The sequence below is a fragment of the Eucalyptus grandis genome, chromosome 6 (assembly GCF_016545825.1).
Source record: "Eucalyptus grandis isolate ANBG69807.140 chromosome 6, ASM1654582v1, whole genome shotgun sequence".
NCBI classification, from domain to species: domain Eukaryota; kingdom Viridiplantae; phylum Streptophyta; class Magnoliopsida; order Myrtales; family Myrtaceae; genus Eucalyptus; species Eucalyptus grandis.
This window is the reverse complement of record NC_052617.1, coordinates 38,707,092-38,723,708: the sequence shown is the minus strand read 5'-3', so window position 1 is coordinate 38,723,708 and position 16,617 is coordinate 38,707,092. Positions and strand designations below refer to the sequence as shown.

The 16,617-nt window shown below is 35.9% G+C and overlaps 1 long non-coding RNA gene across 1 annotated transcript; it reads left to right on the top strand.

The window, feature by feature from the left end:
* The first annotated feature begins 4,225 nt into the window (after positions 1–4,225).
* Positions 4,226–9,424, top strand: LOC120294722. The gene is made up of 2 exons (XR_005551965.1): positions 4,226–5,544; positions 9,181–9,424. It is a non-coding gene; the product is annotated as an uncharacterized LOC120294722 (long non-coding RNA).
* Positions 9,425–16,617: the final 7,193 nt, after the last annotated feature.

Genomic DNA, 16,617 nt, shown 5'->3' with positions numbered 1-16,617 from the left:
TGAACGTGTGTGTGTGCCCAGAGTCAACACTTTGACTCTGGGCCCACCTCTTTTCAATTCACGTACAGAGGCTTCATCCCAAAAGATTTCGGCAAAGCATGGAGCTTCCAGCTTCACTCCAAAGAAGAAAAAAAAAAATTCCTCTTTAATTATTTCCTCTTTTGTAATCTTTCGCGAGTCCACTAATTTCGCGTTTTAGCAAACGTTCAAACTCGAGTCATATTTAATAGTATTTATGTATGTGTCATATTTTCTATAAAAGTAGCAAATGACACATCATGACCCATACTATTAGAAGAACTAGCGGCTTTGGGATTCTCTTATGAGTAAGATTTTTAAACCGCTTACCTTTCTTGTTACTAGAATTGGAGGCATACAAGATAATGTGCCATTTATCTTTCTTCAGTTTTTCTTTCTCTACCACCACCCTTGCTATCCTAGGTTTTATCTTAGGAATTATAATTAGTCTTGATAATCCGAAAATTAGGAGGAAGAGTGTTTAAAGCTTAATGCATAATACAAGCAGTAAAAATAGCAACATTAAGAGCCAGAAGTTTTGCCTGTAAATCTACCACCCTAAGAACATAATCCCAAACTCCACCAAAACCATCATATTTCATATTAAAGAATGCTTGTAGGTGTCCCTATCTTAGCATTAGACGAGACACGGTTTTTAGCCACCAAGACTTTCATCATCTATATAGTAGTGCAATCTGTAGGTAAATCACTTTTCAAGTGTTTCTAATTGAAACGTTTCTTGGACAACAAGCAATTCGATTGCTCTTTTTCTAAGCAGTAAGTTGTGCTTTCTAGGTTTCTGTACTTTCAACAGTATCTATCAGTTTATCTATAATAAGAGCAATATGAACATCTACTAGCTCTATGCCAAACAAAAATACTCTTTCAATCCCTTAAAGTTTAAATAAATAAAAACCTAAATAGTTAAGGAATTACCATTTATAGAGAAAGTGACTGAAAATAAGCAATGTATACAATTAGCATTATGTGAGAACTATGAACTTGAAACCATACAATTACATATCTATAAAGTTATGCGCATCATCACGTAATTACCTTTGGGTAAAACACATTACATATAGTTGTATACTCTCAACATAACAGCGACCATCAGGATATATTCCAACATTCATTTTAATATATGAACCGCTAGGATTGGTCATTTTTCCATCATATATTGTTCATGTATCCCTCCATAAATTAATATACAATTACCTCTTTTGGGAGGATGACCATACATTAAAATAGGAGATATTCTATCATTATATGAGACCAATATTTCTCAGACCCAATCAAGTGTATTGCTTTATTGCTTTGGGGGTCACAATTCAATTAAATCATCGAAACTCTCTCGTATCGGTAATATAAACTTTATTTATTATGTCAGCCATACACATGTGATTTTAATCTTAATGACATTAGCAATTTGTCACTAAAAGCACATATCATACTAATTACACTACTTTATTCATTGATATAAGTTGAACTTTATATATATATATATACATATGTATATATATATATATATATACATATATGTATATGTATATATATGTATATGTATATATTATTATTGAATCACACTCTATACAATATCTATATGATGATATACCTATAAACTAGTACATATATTTCCAAAATAATAGAAAAATATAATAAAATACACGAAAATACCCTAAAAATACACATATTTAGGGTTCCTTATGTATTTTTATATTCATAAAATTATTAAACATGTAAAATAAATATATTATAGTGTAGAGAATCACCATACGAGCACACAGCCGTCAACCACGTGCCAGTCGGAGGCTCCACGCGCCCGCATGAGCCGCTTATGTGCATGGCACGTGGAGCACATGCATAGGCGACTCCTAGGCCAGTTTTGCAGTCTAACCTTATAGTCCGACCAATTAACCAGTCTAGTCAATAGTAAACTGGGCCGAATGGGTCAGCGGGTTAGATCTTGATCGAGTCAACCAACGTGGGGTTGCTTGGTTGCCGAATCGCTGACATCACGATGACGTTAGCTCTAGCGCATGAAATGCGCACGTTAGCTTCGCCTAGGCACGCACATGTGCGAGGGTGCTTGGGGGTGCATGCTCAACATACGTCGATGCCCAACAGTGCGTGGCCCCATGTGGGGGTGTGTGCTTGCCCCCTCGGCAAAGTGCCACTCACGATTTTGCTTGTCTCTACGAGCTCTTTCAGTATATATAATCAAAATTGATTTTTGTTGCACAAAAAATCACCAAAAATGGCAAAAACTATACATTTGTATCTTTTAGTATATGGAGGCTCTGATACCATAAGTTAATCACAGAAACGCAATCTCATAATCTCTATAATTAGAATAAGAACACATATAATCGAATGAAGAGATTAACACACATGTTTTGGTGTCCATCATTTTTTATGTGGAAAAATGACAATCCAAAGTGTAAGTGCTTCTTCTTTATTGCCTTCTATATTACTGGCTCAATGAGATGACCATTCACTCTTAGTGCTTAGTAAATGCTAATTATGTGAGGATAATTGTGCGTGTTAGGATTACAAGAAATACTTGAATGCTATTTATAAATTTTTTAACCATACCCTTTTATCATGAACTAATCTTAACTCGGCCCACACTAGTTAGCCATATATTAGACTAATTATGAAACATTATATCTCTCTTTATTAGACTACTAGCATGAAAGATAAATTACAATATCAATTAATGTAGTCAACATCTAGAAAAATTCTTACATCTTAAGCATAGGACACGGTGTGACGACAGCGGCAGTACAGAGGCGTCGCTTGCGACATTGAGCAATAGCAATCCATCTGAATCTGGTGCGAGTGGAGGGGGGAGGGGTTAGAGAAGGAAATGCAAGTATTTGTTTTTATTTTTGGGTGTATTATTTTATGTAACTTTACAAGAAAGCAAACATGATTAATATCATTAGATGGCCTAGGCAAGGGTTCGTCCTATAGTTATTACAGGCATTAGAAGAATCCAACGCTAAGGATCTTATTATGATTAGGGGTGAGCATGGTCCGGGTTGGGTCGGTCCACCCCTAACCCTAGGACCAACTTGCATAGTGTTAGTTCTCAATTTTTGGGACTAAGGGCCGAACCTACCCAATGGATTCAGTCCGATTCTAAGGTCAACCTATAACTAATAGATAATTTTTTATTTCATTTTTTATGCTTCTTAAAAAAAATGATGAGGGTCAAGTGAGGTGAGCGTCAAAACGTAATGAGTATTGAATGTCAAGCATGGAGTAACAAGCCAAGCGAGCATTAAGTGGCAAGCGGCACGAGTGACCTAAAGCGAGCGAGGTGAGTGTTGAGTGGATAAATTGTTTCTTTCGATTTTGGAAAATTGAAGACTTAAAGAATAAATAAGACAGAAGAGAACAAATACTAGAGGATTATGCCATAAGATACATTTTCGGACGCCGTGAGGTCTTCTCACAAAAATATTTTTCTCTTTCGTAAATTATGATTATTGACGCCGTAAAAGACATTAAAAACCTAAGTTATTAAAGGACGGTGTAAAATTATTACTAAAGAGCTGTTTAATATTGTTAATACCGTTTATATATATAATCGGGGTTGGTCCGGATTAGACCGACCTGAAATTTTCAGGACCGAAGACTAACCCGCACAGTGCTGGTTCAGGAATTCCAGGATCAAAAACCGACCCAATCTCCCTAAAACCGGACTGTGACGATCAGAGGCCATGGTCCAGATCAGTCCAAAGTTAACTCTAGATCGATGCTCACCTCTAATTATGACTTTTGTCCAAATGATGGAAAGATGGCAAAACATTCGCTGGTCTCTTAAAAACGAATGTGTTTCAAAGCACACTGCTCGCCTACTTTACCTGTATGTAGATTAGCACTTCCTGTTCAGAATATGAGACAAGTTGCGTTACTTGTTCATGGCGTTTTCATGGAAGAGCAATACAAGGATCTTTAATGGTTCCCCAGCCACACGTGAAATAAAGCAGACGCAACGTTTTGAAGGGTTGGCACGAAAACGTCAGGAAGGTCACCTGCAAGTTCCATCTCTTTTTCCCCGACGAATCGTACTAAAGTTAAAAACGACCGGGTGCAAAGTCTTTGTCAAACACTTGGCCAACTGGCAAAGGGTAACGTGCACTGGGTTCCCATCGATCAATTAGATTTGTTTCAGTGTCGGAACGTTATATACGTTTTTTGACTTGACTAAATCGATAAACCGTATCAGCACGCAGCAGGCCGTTAGTTCCTCATTTCCTGACGCCTCTCTTCCTCCGGCGAACCTCACCTCTTTCAGATCTTCGTTTTAACGTCTCTCTTCCCTCGCCAGATTGTATGGAGAGCAGCAAATCAAACGGAAGTTGGATCGGGATGGAAGAATACCGTTGGACAACGAAGGGCAAGCAGCAGCAGTTTCCTTGGATGTCAACTAGATGATTGGTAACATTAGTCTGCACATTCACTCGAGATCAGCTATAGAAATTTATTCACACACAACTCCCAGCTATAGAAATTTATTCACGCACACAACTCCCAAAACAAATGGAGAAAGAAGAGAGTTTTAAAAGAGGGAGGAGAGGGAGGTACTCCTTCCTTCTCTCTCTCTTTCTTAGGGACGGCACCATAGGGAGGCGGCCGCTTCAAGAAAAAGAGAGGAAACCCTAACCTAGGATTCAGAGAGAGAGAGAGAGAGAGAGAGAAAGCAGCACACTTGAATTTTTTTTTTTTTTTTTTTTATGGTCAAAGCACACTTCAATTTTCACTTGCACCAACATAGAGGGGTCAAAAATACTTTAGTTCCATTTTCTAATAAGTAAATGAATTATACTGTGATCGGAGCAGAAGGAAATGAGTTTCTCAAGTAGGTTTAGCTAAAGAGAAAATAAGTTTGGGTTGTTGCGATACTTTCATCACAATGCTGAAGACTCGAGCACTGATAAATGAGAAAGAAAGCAGACGTAACGTGATGGAGAATGCTGCAACAGTCTTTGTCTAATATATTTTTCTTAGCCAACTGGCAAAGGGAAACGTGAATTGGATTCAATCAATCAATCAATCGGATTTTTTTCCAAAGTGTCGGACGTTTTATACGTTTTTTTGACTCAACTAAATCGATAAAGCAGTCAGCACGCAGCAGGCCGTAACTTCCTCATTTCCAGGCGCCTCTCTTCATCCGGCAAACCTCGCCTCTTTCAAATCTTTAGATTTAACGTCTCTCTTCCGTCGCGAGATCGCATGGAGAGCAGCAAATCAAACGGAAGCTTGATACCGATAAAAGAATACAGTCGGAGGAGGAAGGGCAAGCAGCAGCAGTTTCCGGCACCGCAACTGCGGCTCTGATGAGCAAAAGTGGCAATGGGAGACCGAGCACCAGCAAAGCAAGGCCCGCGATCCTGTACAAAATTCCTGAGAGTAAAGAAAGAAATTGCGCGGGATCGATTGATGGAGGGCATCGAAAATTTAATTGAGTGCAATGAGGAATTTCTACCTTTTGGAGGAATACGGTCTCACGAGCCTTTGGTAACTCTCCCAACTTTTAGTTTTTAGAAAACTAAATGCTACTTCGAGCCTTAATGAATTTTTCCTTTCCAATCTTGCCCTTATTAATATGTTAATACCCCTGTTTTACCTCTCTATCTTGAGAAAAAAAAAATTAGTGAGTTTGATATCACCATGTCAACATCCTACGGTCGTATCCAATGGCATTTTGACGAGTGTTCACATATCCCTATCGGCAATTGGCTTGGAATTGTTTTAGCCGAGCGTGGACGGCTTCCTCTGTTTTTCCATCTCGTCCTTCTCCAGATTTCGAGATCTGGCCTGTCGATGACCGAAATCATCGCTGGTCCATCCATGGTCGAACGCGTTCAGGCGTCATCTTCGTCGTCTTTGTGGTCGTGTTTGTCTTCCTGAGTATGAGCTCTACTTCCTCTGTTTTTCTTCCGTGAGCTCCGTCCCCGGCCATCGGGATCTTGACCTTGGGCGTCATGGCCCTGGATGGAGCCAATCATGGCCAAATCTAAAGGTGGCTTCAGATCCGGAAGCCGTGCCGTTAGGGCCACATCCACTATTGAAGAAAGCACGACTTTAGTTCAAATCTGAAGCAGAGGTAGCGGAAGACATGCTTTCTTCCCGAGCATGACGTAACCAGTCCAGATCTGAACCGCTGCTGACGAATGAGCGCATTTTATGGTCGTCTGGACTGCGAGCTCGCCGCCAAGGCTCACGACCATGGACAAGCCTCGCGAGCCAAGGACGAGCTATGCTTGCGGCTCTGGAGGCACGGCCCCAGTCCAGATCTGAACAGGCAAGGACTGAGCCGAACGCGAGCGATGACGAAGGGGTAGGTTGGGTCGACTGCAAGTGATGCCGAAAGTGGTGGAGATAGCCGGATCGGGTGGTCCTCTGTGATGGAGGAGGAAGCGCCGGTGGCCATTGAAGAGGACCAAATCGGTAGGGGAAGGAGGAAGAAGAGAAAAATCATATTTTTCCTTTTTATTCCACTCAGCTTACACGTGGCAATTTATTGTTGGATGCAAGTAAAAAAAGTGTGGATGTAGACATGGTGGTATCAAGCAACTATGTTGGACATTCGCAACTTCTTATTTGAGCTATGGACGGCTACCGCTTGTCGTTGCCTGGCAGTGTGTGCGCCGGCAAGAGCTGCCGTTGGGCCCGTCCTCAATCCTCCAATATCTATCATGAGTCGGATGGTGATTGGGCCAAGCTCGGGGACTCCGAGGGACGGGGTAGACGACTTCAATTACAGCAAGATGGCAAGACTTGCGGTGACCGAGGGTAGTCTAGGTACAAGGAAAGATAGAGTGTGGAAATATTTTGATTGCATTTAATCGTCTGATTTTCTTTCTAAGTAGGATAGGACTAAATAGAATATAATATAAAATTTACAGATTTTTTTATATATCATATTTATTGTTTAGTGATTATAGTAATAAAGTTAAATATATTAATATCATATCATTTACATTAATTAACATAAACGGTATATCAATATAAATGAATCAAAAACCTTATAAAGAGATAGTAAAAATCTCTTGCAACAGTCTTATCTACTTTTTTTCTTTTATTTTTCTTTATTTGTTTTCCTTTTTTAATTATTTTTTTATTTCTTTCTTCCCCTTCCATCATTCCTAATAAAATTTTGTTAAATAATAAACAATATTGATATACTTAAAATATGTAATAAATATAAATGGATATCCATATTAATATATTGAAATTATATAGTAAAACATAATTAAATTTGAATACAAAAATAAAAATAAATAATTTTTTTTGTTATTTTAAATTTATTATATTAAAATTCAAATATTATTTATATTAAATATAATTTTAATTATATTACTTTAAGAAGTTTGCTATTCAAGAATAATAACTTTCTTAATATGGATGTTAAAAACCCCTTCCATCTTTCTCCTATCTCCCTTATGGGACAATTTAATATGGTCTATATTCCTTTATATTTGATTTTATCCTATCTTAAGCCTACCAAACACAGAATAAGAGAAATAATAGGATGATCAATACCAAAACAGGCACAATAACAATAAAAAAAAAAAAAGAACTAGTTTTTTTTATTAGTTTGTTTATTCATAATCATTAACTAATTCATGATAGAATTGATTATACTTCATTAGAATAAAAGACAATTTTTTTTCTTTGTAGAAAACACTAAATTTTATCTATCATGAATTATTTTACAATGTGTTTACCGAACGTTATTTTCTTTTGAGTCGATATTCTTTGCATAAGTGGAAAGCTTGTGGGCTAAAGTCTCCCCCAACGCAACCATTAACCCAGTTGGTTGATCATTCGGCCCTTTATGCCTAGGCGCACCCAACCCTTTCTTTAAATTGAAGAATGTCTCTGAGCTGCCCACGACTAGATCTCCGACTATCTTTTCTTTCATGTAAGCCTAATTTTTTTTCAAGCCTAACCTCTAGTATTCTTCGATTTCGGCTTAGACTCAAATACCAAAATAATGGGAAAAAAAAATTCAGTGGAACCAATATAATCATAAACCTTTAAGTGAAATTACAATCAAGTCCCCCGACATGTAATGATAATGGTGTGATTGGACTACAACGTTAGAATTTGTAATTTTCTTTTGGTTTATTGTTTTTGTTAAAATATCACACATCGCCTGACAATGGTTTTATAGTTTTTTATATACATATGATCTTCCTTCACCTAAACATTTAAAGTTTTTGGGTTGAACTTTCTAGCTTAATATTACCAAGTTCTACCTCCATTGCATGTGTGTCATGAACCGAATTCTCTCATAACCTTGTGAACTAAAGAGTGGAGCTTTGTGGAAGAGTTACTGTTGCAAAAGAAATTATACAACCGATTTGTAGAAGTAGTGTCAATATGTTTTAAGAGTCATGGAGTGAAATGAATACCATATTGGAGGATCTCAAAAAGTGGGGTGGACTCCATACACAAAGTTAGGACTCGATGCCCGTTCTCCTTATGAGGCTATGATAAGCCGAAACCAATTATTGTACTAAGTATTTTGTAAATCTCGCTTGAAGGATTGGACACCCAAGCTAAGTTGGTTGTAGTACGATCAGGTATAAGGATGTGATTTGTCATACTATTTTCAGAAACAATCTTTGGAAAGAAGGTTGGCCTAGTATTCTCGGCTCATCAAGCTGTCAGGCTATTCTATGGTTAAGAATTTGTCAACTCGTGATAAATGATATTAGAGCAGAAACCCTCCAATAGGTGGGTAAGGAAAGCCTATGGTCTACCTAGCCTTCCACGAGTGGGGAGTGATTACCGGGGCTAAGAGGGCTTGAATAAGGTGTGACTCTGATCAAATTGTTGGATATTCCAATAGTTTTGAAATATTTATTAAAAATGATTACCATTATTAAGGTCATCATTTTTGTAACGACTATATAACGGCTTTCTAATGGCCATATAACAGTTATCTAACAGCTTTATAACTTTTGATTTATTATGTCATAAACTCTTCATTATCTTATAATGGTTATCCTTTTAATTACCAATTGATTTATGGTGGTCTCCTAATGGCTCTCTCTTTCTCTTATTTAATATAAATTTTAAACTTCAAACCACAATTTTTAATGATACAACATGTTCTCATGTCTTTCATTTTCTTTTTGCTAGGTTATTATACACAAGTTGTTTTGTTTCCTTCTAATGTTCAGTGCGGAGTATATAAGAAGGTCTATTGAATAGCTGCTAAAGCCTTACGCATCAAGTTTCATACTCCAAGGGACGGAATTATCTTAAGGACGGTGCTTACATGTCTCAGACATTTGTTTTTATTTTTTAATCTTTTGCAATGTATTTCCAACAGTTATTATTATTTTTATGTAATCTAACATTTTTTCAATAATCTTAAGGATAATGCCTATGGATTTCCAAGTTGAAACTGTTGTTGCCGTTACCACTGCAGTTGGAATTGAAAGAATGATCGGAGAAGGTGTTGGACAAATATCATGTATTCATGGGCGTTTTGTCATGGAATATTATCGAGCATTAACACAAAAGAGCTTTTGGTCGTTTTGGTAAGGTTATCGAGTTTCAGTTAAAATCATTTTTCTGGAAACTCTAAATTAATGCCTAAAGAGTGGAATTGCCATATTAGCGTGCTGTTTCAACATCTTGAGGAATCATCATCACATAGGTCGAGATCCTTTCATTCTAATATTGAAAATTTGATGTCACGAGCTTGTGTTCTATTCGGATTTGATTTGATTGAGTTAGACGTATTCTATGAATTTGTGTTTTCATACTTTTACGGAAGATGCTTTACAGATTTTCAAAATTAACTATTTAGAAAATCTTTAACATGGCATGTTATTTTGCATGGCTACTTAAAAAGAAATAGAAAAGGAAAACTAAAATGGAAAGAAATCAGGCTAATACTTCTTTTATATATTTATTTTTATTTTAGCTTCGATACCTATGCTTATTTTTCAATAGAAAGTTGGATGTGCGTAGATATTTTCTCTCTCAAGTTCGTAATTATTATAGAAGTCATGCATTTAGGATTGGAAATTGGGGCACTCCTTTATTACTTAAAATAGTTTCAATTTGTCCTTAATTCTTCTTATACTTCTGCTAAAATTTGTTTAATGTACATTCATGAAGTTGGTTTATAAACTGCTTTTATCTACTATTTAATTTGTCTTTGGCTCCACCTCCACATAATCTTATCAAGCTTGCCCATGTTGGACAAGGTTATATATAATTATTTTCAGTGAAACAATAGATGTTGTCATGTGAAATTTATGTGTTTTGCTAATAACATCATGTCTGTAAATTCTAAAAATAGGTGTTATTTGACTTTGGAACAAAATTCTACAATATTCCTCACTATATTGTCCTGTCATTCCTGGGAATATACTAGAGTGCATACAATCATTAGTCGGTTGGTGATATCCATGCTGATATGCTCAAGTTAGTGTAGACATGAACTTGTGTTGGGATTCGGGGACATCTTTTTATTCATGCTTGCTTAGGAGTGCTATGTGGGCCTCTGTCTATGTGTATGCGTATACATATGTTGGCGTTGCTTCATGATAATGTATATGTTGATAAGTGCACGACAATGTGATAATTCTCTCTCATCCACGCATATATGGCAGATTCTTGCCTTCTTGATGACATGGAATTATGCTTTATAGAAAGAGAGGGGAATAATTGATTTATGACCTTTGTTAGTCAAAAATGGCAAATATTGAGGTGTATTATTAGCCAATTGAATAACTATCGTCCATTTATCCTCTCAGCTTATGCTTGCTAAATTGGTCCCTGTGAATTGCCATTAATTACTTTTCTAGCTAAATTAGCATAATTGGCAATTTCGTGAGTATGCCTTTTGCATTCTGCCTTTTGTTATAATTTTATATTCCACATTTCAGTCATTTAAATGTTGCTTAAAGAGTTAAAGTTTGCTCTAAGTTTTGCATGAACAATGTTTTTGTAAAACATTGTTGGCATTATATTTATGACTACCAAAGTTTTAGTCCAAACATTTTTCTTGTCAAAACTGTGGTGAGCCTATTCTTGAATTTATTAGATTCACAGTTATGTTAAAAATAGTAAATGAGAAGCCACAAAATTTATGGGTTGAAGATTGTAATGTCTCTTTTGCAATGATTGAATTTTTCACGCATAATTTTTGATAGAATTATTAAGTAGCATTTTCATTGCTTAATTAAAATGATGACATGTTTTGTATTCAGTATACATTGTTGAGACGTTTTAGGTAATTCATATATAACACTCAAAGGAAGTCTTACAGTTATTTTGTGAATTTATTAATTCATTTTGGATTTTTATTAACCTCAAAGTTTTGGTTACATATGATTTTTTTTGGAGCAACATGTACTATTAACAGCTGTATGTTTTTCTAAGAATATTTACTTTATCAATTTACGTTGAATGTCCATTCATGAATGATGATGATTAGGAACTTGATTGGCTATTACATTGGGTAGGAGAATCTCATTTAGTGATTGTTGTGGAGATGGAATTTACATATGATTCTTTACACCCGTACATAAATTTGACTTAAACAAGTTTGATACCTTTCATGAAATACTTTGTTAAATAGTGACTGTTGTCAAGTCTATGGCATTTTATATAATAGACTTCTTGCCATGTTAGAAAGATATTGTGACATTGACTAAATCATAAGACAAAATCCACGATAAGATTTGTAGCCACCTTTGGTGAAGATGTTGTAATGTTGAAAGTCAGCAAAATGAAGAAAAAAAATGTGGGGGAAATGACAATCCTGCAAATCAAAATTTGACTTGGTTGAAGCAGATGATTTGATGATGTAATTACTGTGGTCATTCCCATGCCAATATTTTGGCAAATGCAAAAGAATTGGAGGTAGACTCAAGTGCTACTAGGCATATATTTAAAAACATAATGCTTTATCCTCCTAACATCTTGTAAGGAAGGAGAAGAAAATATTCATCCTGGTGATTGAAGAACTATTCTTGGAAAAAAGAAAAATTTCCCAAACTCATATTAAAATTGAGACTGAGTAGTTGAGAAATTTATTAGCGAATGTTCCTATGAAAATGAAACGACACCTATGTTTGGACATTGTGATTGCCAAAAGGCAATAGCCATTACAAAGAATGGAACTTTCAATGGTAAAAGGAAACGTTCATTGGAGACGTAATGTGGTAAAATAATTCCTTAGAAAACGATTTATATCAATCAATTATGTTAGTCAAAAGTGATTTTGGCCAATCATCTGACTATACATCAAGAGGAATGGGACATGCCAATTGAAGAAAATCAACAATGATGGTAACCCAACCTATGTGATTGACGATCCCGTGAATTAGGTTCATATAAGTAATAACAAGTCACTTGTTGATCTTATGCACTATTAAAAATTTTGTCTCTCCTAAGGTGAAAAAAAGTGCAAAACTACAAGGAAACATTAGTTGAGCTAAGCTCTTAATAAGATTCCATAGTCATTATTGGTGGTGTATTAAAATGCATAACACACTTGCTAAAATCACCAATATAAGTGTAGAGTGAGGCCCCGCTCCTATGAGAATTTTTGGTAAAAACCTACTAAGTATGCACATGGCCTATTAACGCAAAACTGCATTGAACAACAAAGTTTGTGGGAGTGTAATGTGATTAGTGAAAAATTAGAATTCACAAAAAGAAACTATTGGTTCATAGAAGTTTAAAACTTCACAAATGATTTCGTGAATTATATTTCATTTTTTTAAGGCCTGGTTCATAGCCTAACAAGCACCAAATTCAATGCATTACTCTCTAAAAGCCAGCATTATTCTTTTTTTTTCTTTTCAAAACTTTTTGAAATTTGTGGGGGATTGTTCGATGTTTCAACAATTTTGAAATATTTATTAGAAATTATGACCGTTATTAAAGTCATCATTTTTGTAATAACTTTCTAACGGCTATATGACGGCTTTCTAACACCGTTAGAAAGCTGTATAACAGTCATCTTATGGCTTTATAACTTTTGATTTATTACGTCATAAAATCTTCAATATTTTATAATGGTCATCATTTTAATTACCAATTGATTTATGATAGTCTCCTAACGGTTCTCTCTCTCTCTCTCTCTCTCTCTCTCTCTCTCTCTCTCTTTTAAATATAAATTAAACTTCAAACCACGATCTTTGATGATACAATATGTTCTTATATCTTTCCTTTTCTTTTTGTTGGATTATACACATAAGTTGTTTTGTTTCATTCTAATATTCAATGCGGAGTATAGAAGAAGGTTTATTGTATCTTAGGAGGATAGCTGCCGAAATCTTACGCACTAAGTTTTGTACTCCAAGAGGCGGAATTATCCTTAAGGAAAGTGTTTGCACGCCTTAGATATTTATTTTTATTTTTTAATCTTTTGCAATGTATTTCCAACAGTTATTTTTATTTATTTATTTATGTAATCTAACATTTTTCCAATACGAACTTCTAGGATGGCAATGGTAGGGACAAGAACGAACCGAATTGCTCATTGAATAACGAAAATGTTTGGATAATAGGTAAATCTCTAGAGGTTTGTTCCCACTTTTCCAATTAGGAAAGAAACATCCACTGATATGCTGAGATCAAGGGAAGGCTAGTAGGCTAAAGAAAATGCTCCACGGGAGCGCATGACTTGGAATGTCACGCTTGTTAGAGAGAGTACGAGTGAATGGAAATTTGCGAGCAACTTTGATTGAGGCAAGTGTCCCATGAAATGGAGTGGCTTAATTCGTTGCCCAACGTTTTCCATTCATGTAAGTCTTGAGGGATTGGCATTTATGGTTGTGGAATCAAAGGAAGCGACAAGTTGCCCACACTAAGGGCTTTGCATAATGAGGTTGGGGAGATGGTCATGAACCAAATTCTTTCATGCCCTTGTGAGCTAAAAAGTGGAGCTTTATGGCATCGGGTGAAGAATGAGTAATGTAGAAGGGATGATTCAATTAGTTCATAGGAATGGTGTCAAGGTGTTTGTGTTAAGAGCCCTAGAGCAAAATGAATATCATTTTAGAGGATCTATGAAGGCGGTGTTGATCTTTGGTGCGCAAACTGGTTGGGAGTTGATATCACTCTCTTGACAAGGCTATAATAAGCCGAAACCAGTTGTTATACCAAGGTGTTCCGTATGTCTTGTTTGAAGGAGTGGATGACCAAACTAAATTGGACATGATACGTTCTGGTCAGAAGATGTAATTTTTCCATACTATCTATAAAAAAAATCTTTTAGAGGAAAGGTTGGCTTGGTGTTCTCGGCTCACAAGGAGCCGCACAAGCTATTCCACAACCAAAAATCTATCGACGCGTGACATGTGTCTACTCCGTTAGTCAAACTGATCACGTTTTGGGTTAAATCACTTGGCCTCATCCTCGTCTCTCAAATGAAATTTTGTTGTTCTCTTACAACAAATGACTTCTTATAATATACATGTCGCTTGGTGGCAAAAAAGGACCTGATCCCATTACACAAAAATGACTTCTACACGAAGCCCATCAGGTAACCGTAGCTGATTTGTTTTATGCTTGATAAGAAGACATATCTCAAATGAAATTCGGGCTCTAACAGAAAACAAACCAATAATTGCTAGTGTTTAGACATATGCATCAATTCCTATTTTGTAATTTGTAAGCATCGAGTTGATTCTTATAACTGCAGACCCAAAGTGTTTCTATCTTCCAAAAAGGTTAGTAATCGTTTAATTTTGTGTAACGAAATTTTTATCAAAGTATGCATCTTGAGTAATTCATGATGTTACTCCTGCGATGATATGCAGGATTAATGATGAGATCCTTTGGATTGCTCCACTCAATTCGTTTATTCAAAATAATCATGGGTGACGTTGGAAAATAGGTTTTTCCAATTTAGCCAAATACCTTGGGAAAAAAGGTAAGCCGTTCACTTTTCTAGGTGATTTTGCACTATCCCCAACTGATAAAATATTCAATCTAAGGCCATGTTTTGCAACTTACCAAATAATGTTTGATTTTGTTCTTTTGTTCTTGGAAATAAATTCATAACAGAAATCCATTTGATAAATTTTTTTTATTTTCAGGAACATAAATCCATTTGGAACATAATCAAGGTGTTAAAAAAGGTTGATTCTTTATTTTCATGAACAGTATCAAAATCAAGCCAACCAATTTTTTCTTTTTTCTCTTTTCTATTCTTTTCTTCTTGTTCTTCTTCCTCCTCTCTTCTTCTTCCACCGTTGCTGCCATTAGCCATTACTGCCAATGTCCACCGTTGCCAGTTGCCGGCGGCCATTTGGAATGAGGTCCGATGAGCTCGTTGGTGGCTAGGCGGGCCTCACTTGGGCCTCCTCTGGCCACTAATGAGCCTCGCCTAGCCAGGCGAGGCTCACCAATGAAGTGTGGCCTTACCAAGGGTTGATGATGCTTCGACGAGATTGCCGGCCCTCGTCTAGCCAATCACTGGTCATCCTAAGGTCGGCAATCAGCCAAAGCTTGAAAAAGAAGAAGAGAGGGAAAATAAAAAAGTAATAAAATTATTTAAAAATTAAAAGAAAATTATTTGAAAATCAGAAATTTTAAGAACAAGTACCAAATACAATTATATTCCGGAAATAAAAAATTTATACAATTACCAAATGCCTTAAAATACTTAAAAATTATTTCCATAAATAGAATAAAAAAATCATTTCTAATCAGAAATTATTATCGGGAATATAATGATTACTAAATACGCCATAAGTCTCTAAATCGAGCAAATTTTAATGCCTACAGTAAAAACTTATTGCTCACTAGGCTGCGTCCCTAATGACTACTTCTATGATTCCATAGTACCACGGCGGGACAATCATTCATGTTCTCCCTCAGTTCATCTATTCTCATAAACATTTTACGTAGTAGCATAGATGTTGATTGGAATTATCTCGGAAACTAGACGATTTGCTAAGAAATTCAAGTCAAAAAGCATAAAGCAAATCCAAGACTCAGTAACATGGACCCCCAGCATCAACTGTCCAAAAAGTATTTCTGAACAACCTTTATTAGAAGTTTTCGTATGCTGCACGTAGTCCTCGTTCAATGAAAAAGTGTCAAAAACCATAAATCTATTACATTGATGTCAATTACGTTATAAACTTTTTAATGATACAAATTTAATCTTAAATATTTTGACATAAAGACAATTAAGTTTTTCAAGCAAATTTTGGCCAAATATTACTAACACAAACACCGGCCAGCCTATTGGACATGGCTAGCTCTCACGTGAACAACTTGTAAGAATATTCTGATAAATTTTCAAAAATTTTGTTGATTTTTATTTTTCTGTATTTTTTTTTATTTTTCTTTATTTTTCTTTATTTTTTTTCTCTTCCCTTTCCCCAAATACTGCCAGACCTCAGCGATTAGCTAGAGGCAAGGGCCAACTTTCAGGCTTTGCCTAGGGTTGGGCAAGGCATGATCTCAGTGGCCTTGCCTCTAGCCAATCGCTGTGGTCCACCAACCGACTAGAAGAAGGGGAAGGGAAAAAAAGAAAACAAAAAAAAAAAATTATTAAAAACTTTATGACTAAATTGACACCATGTGCGCTCATGG